The sequence below is a fragment of the Perognathus longimembris genome, chromosome 28 (assembly GCF_023159225.1).
Source record: "Perognathus longimembris pacificus isolate PPM17 chromosome 28, ASM2315922v1, whole genome shotgun sequence".
Lineage (NCBI taxonomy): Eukaryota > Metazoa > Chordata > Mammalia > Rodentia > Heteromyidae > Perognathus > Perognathus longimembris.
In genome coordinates, this window is record NC_063188.1 from 26,111,237 (window position 1) to 26,116,367 (window position 5,131).

A 5,131-nucleotide genomic window follows, 5' to 3' on the forward strand; every position below is an offset into this window, starting at 1 on the left:
GTTAGAAAGACAGGAGTCTTAAGTCTAGGTTCTTTCTGCTTGGTCACTAATTATGTGACCTGATTAAGGTCACTACTCTTTCTTCACCTTGATCTTTTTCATCGATTATAAGCATACCATTATTAAATGCCTCCTCCTAAAATGTCTATGTCTTGATCCCTGGAAACTGACTCTTACTTTAGCAAAAGGCAGACATAGCAGATGTAGTCAATCAATGAGAAAATCATGCTGGATTATCTGGATGAGATTGGTATAGTTGTAACGGTCTAAAGATGGAGGCAAGTGGAGTCAGAGGAAGAGGAGGAAGTGCAGTGATGCAGGTAGAGGTTGCAGTGATGTGTTTAGAAGACGAAGGAAGGGGCTATAAGTGAAGAAATGCGGGTGATTACTAAAAGTGTGTAGGGGAAGATGGGATTTCTGTAAATGAAGCTAGCCAGATTGTGTTTTATTGAGACACGTTTTTTCATATTGAATACTACTGCAATCTGTACTTCTACAAAAGAAACCCCAATGCTCTTCTCTGTTATTTTTGAAATGCATGATTCATATTTATCTTTTGTTTTCCTAATTTTGTTAGAATAAAATCAGTAGAACAAATGTAGTGATAAATGGCTTCTCATACTGGAATATCCTCTTGTTCATTGCTACAACAGTGGTTGCAAAAACCAGATTAGGCAAAGAATTTGCCTGAATATCAGCATTGAAATACATAAATGTAAGTGAATTAGCTTAAGAAGAGGAGTTATATGATGGCTATGATGAAGAGTATGATTGAATTATTTTACATGGTGAATTAGAGAATCAGATATGGCCACCTCGAGAGTGACTGTCCAGTGTCAGGGAGAGCTGCAAGTATCTCAACAGGAGAATATGGGCCCAGAATTGTCAGGCATTCTGATTTTTAAAAATAGGGTTTTTCACTGTAGCCCAGGATACCCCTGAACGCACCATCTTCCTGCCTGTGTCTTCTGAATGTTGGGTTTACAGTTGTGTACTGCCACATCTAGTAACTCTGATTTTTTTCAAATAAAGATGGAAATACATTTTAGGGGGGTGATCAGTAGTGGTGCTTGAACTTAGGGACTGGACACTGTCCCTGAGCTTTTTCACTCAAGGCTAGTGCTCTATCACTGAGCCACAGTGCCACTTCTGGTTTTCTTGTGGTTAATTGGAGATAACAGTCTCACACTTTCCTGCCTGGGCTGGCTTTGAACCACAATCCTCAGATCTCTGAGTAGGTAGGATTACAAGAATGAGCCCCGGTATCCAGCTTGGAAGTACATTTTTTTTAATGTGAAATCAATACTCTTTAAAGTACTAGTAGGTTTTTTAAATGCAATATATTGAGTGGGCTTAATAAAACATGACTATAAGATTCCAATTTGCATCATTTGCTTTAAACAATAACTTCTGTCAGTCTAAAAATAGAAATTCTAATGTCTTAATCTAAGGCAAGAATGGGGATAAAACTCAGTCTCATGTTAATGGTAAGGAGTAAATTTGAAGGACGGGAAAATAGGAAATTAGGAAAAACCCTAGATACTTTTGTCTATTACATGCTAATGAGGTTGTTTGTCCAGTGAAACACACATCATCTTACATGTATAAACATTATAATTACATTTTTGACACAGCAATTGGGATACATGGTCTGATAGCGAGACAGAGTTCAAGTGTTGAAATGTAGAACAGCCTGGGACATATGACAAACATCCTTATAACAATTTAAATTTAGGTCTCAATATCTTGCTTTCTGTTCAGGTAGCAGCCCCCACCCCCATTTTTAGATCCTCTGTGTGTGTGTGTGTGTGTGTGTGTGTGTGTGTGTGTGTGTGTGCGTGTGTGTGTGTGTGTTTAACATCTTGCTAGCTGAAAACCCTTAGATGGATGTGCCCTGGAGAGAATTGCAAAATCATAGAGATGCCTGTGTTTGCTGTGACTCTCTGAAGCTTTAGCTTTGGCTGAGTACCCTGGCTCATACAAGGAAGGTGGTCCAGGGCTTAGGGAAAGCCCACTACACAGTGCTTCTCTATACTGGCTGCTTATTGGTAGTGTTCAAGTGCAGAAGTGTGTGTGTGTGTGTGTGTGTGTGTGTGTGTGTGTGTGTGTGTGTGTCCTGAATGAACTGCTATCTCAGAGGACTCTCTGACTGATTTGAGTTGGGTTGTTTCATCTTGCATGGCTGTTGGGGACCAGATTGGTGGTGGCAAAGTGAGACTAAATAAGGCAACACTGGCATCATGGGATGATTTGTGTTCTCAGCCTTAGCTCATAAGTGTTTTGGGGCCAGGCTGCCCTGTATAATTTCAAGTGTCAGGGCTACCTGGAGGAGCAGGAGACTCTGCTCCTCTCACATGTATTCACAAATAAAAATGACTCTAGATATATATTGGTCTCACAAAACCTGTGCTAAATTAGGCCCATTTGCTACCAGTGGGAGCCTTGGCCTAGTTCCTCTCTGAGGGCCCTCCAGCTCTGACCTTTCATTATTTCGTAGTACTTAAAAATCTAGCCTGAAAGCTAAATGCTTTAAATCCCTGAAAGGAGGTCAAGTGGGTTGTGTGGCCAGACAACATCTAAAAAGAAATGCTGAGAAAATCTGATGAAAAACCAAGGATGAGGCATTATTTCTTTTCTCATGTTGGCTTTCCTTCTCTAACAATGTCATTCTTTTTGTTTAGCGCAATTCTCCACCAGGTAGCCTTAAATCCAGATCACATCAAAATCTTTAGTAGTAATTCTTCATATTTTCCAATGCTTTTCCTTATATGCCAACAAGCCAGGTGGGGCTTCTTAGTTTGTATTTGAAATTGGTGAAAAATCCCTGATTTAACATTTTCATGTGTGGGATAATAGTCTTGAGCTATTGGATTTCAATATTTTATTTAGAACGATTGAGAATGTGAACAGAAGGCTAGAGGCAGTATAACACCTTTCTAGCAAGTAGGAGGGCTTGGGTTTTAACTCCAATATTACACACAAAGATGAGAACAAGAGAGTAAGCTCCATTTTTTTAAAAAAAGTATAGGGCTCCACTGACTGGTTATTCATTTAGTTTAGTGGTTAAGGACTGTTTGAGAATATGTACATCCTCTGAAAGGCTTAGATAACACAGTTAACGTTTTGTGGTTCTGGAGTTTAGATAGGCAAACTACCACTTGAGCCCCAACACCAGCCCTTTTTGCTTTAGGTTATTTTTCATTTAGGGCCTTGATTTTTTTTCTCAGCCTGGGACTGCAATACTCCTACCTATACCTCCCACATAGCTAGAATAAGTCTTTTTGTTGAGATGGGTCTAGATAAATTTTTTCCTGGGCTTGCCTCAAACCATTATCCTCCTGATCTGTCTCCCAAGTAGGTGGGATTAAAAATGTGAGACACTGCACCTGACACAAAGGTGAAAGTGGTCTCGAATGACTCAGAGAATGTCAGAGCTAGAAAAAACACACAAAAGGATCTAATTTGTCAAAGCTCCTATTTTAGAGATCAGGAAACAGTTCCAGAGAACAGTAGTGATAATGATTTAGTGGCAGAGCTAGTTCCCAAATTGGGAATTCCTTTGACAATCTAAAGACAAGCTTTTTATTATTATTTTTTGTGCCACCCCTGGGACTTAAACTCAGGGCCTGGGCACTATCCTTGAGCTTTTGTGTTTAAGGCCATTATTCTACCTCTTGAGCCACAGCTCCACTTCCAGCTTTTTTGGTGGTTAATCAGAGATAAGAGTCTCAGAGACATTCCTGCCCAGGCTGCTTTTAAACTACAATCCTCAGATCTCAGCCTTTTGAGTAGTTTTGATTATAGGCAGGACCCACTAGTGCCTGGTTTCTTTATTGTTTTCTAATGTATAATAGTTACATGGATCATTTATAGAGATAAACTGTACCCTCATTCATGTCTGATGCTTTCCTTCCTAACAAGCCAACAAATAATTATGAACCAATATGAATCACAGCTACTATGGAAAGCACTGTTATTGAAAATTATGCTTTCTCCTCGTAGTTTTATCATACCCAATATGACTTTTCAGACTTATTAATCAGTAGGAACACTTGAGATCTTTATATATCTGCTGGCTTCACCATCCTTAGTTACTAGTAACAATGAGTTTGGTTGGTAACTATTGAAAATTTTCATGTTCAAAGAGCAATTTTGTCCTTTTTAGTCTGAGTATTGATATGCAGTAGGTATTCAATAAATATGGAACGTCGACCTTCTTTTCCTGTGGGCTTTAGATTCAACTAAGCATAGAGAAATATTTTAAAAATATTGTGCTTGTACTGAATGTATTCAGGCTCTTTTCACATCATTGTTTCTTAAGTGATACAGTCTAGGTTCCATTTACACAGGATTTGCATCATATTAGATGTTCTGAGTAATTTAGAAATGATTGAAAGCATATGTGAAGATGTGTACAGGTTGTGTATAAATATTGTGTCATCTACATCTTAAAACCAATCTCCTGCCAGTACTGGGGGTCTACTGTACAGCATAAAATAAATGCTTCATTGCAATTCTAGGTTTTTCTGTTCTATCCATCAGCCCAGCTTCCCAGGGGATGCAGTTCTGTCCACATGTGCTTAGCTATAGGAAATCTGATGCTGTCCCCTCCTATGGCAACAAAAGCAAAGGGCTCTGACTATGACGTATTTTCCAATGGCATCTGTCTAGTTTACAGAGAAGGCTTACAAAATCATATGTGATCAGCAAAATATTCCAGGCCAATGTCAAATTGAAGCACTACTGTACGGAGCCTACCTAGGTAAGCAGGCTTCTTACTTTTGGGAATTTTGATGATACCTCATTATTTCTAAACTCCTCCATTCCTTCTACAGTACAAGAGATCACTGGTAAGGGCTGGGAATATGGCCTAGTAGCAAGAGTGCTTGCCTCATATACATGAAGCCCTGGGTTTGATTCCTCAGCACCACATATATAGAAAAGGCCAGAAGTGGCGGGGTGGCTCAAGTGACAGAGTGCTAGTTTTGAGCAAAAAGAAGCCAGGGACAGTGCTCAGGTCCTGAGTCTAAGCCCCAGGACTGGCTAAAAAAAGAGATCACTGGTTATAGTGCTTTTCAAACAATTTGACTTTTCCTATTTACAGAGGAAAATCCATGTAGACCCTCTGACA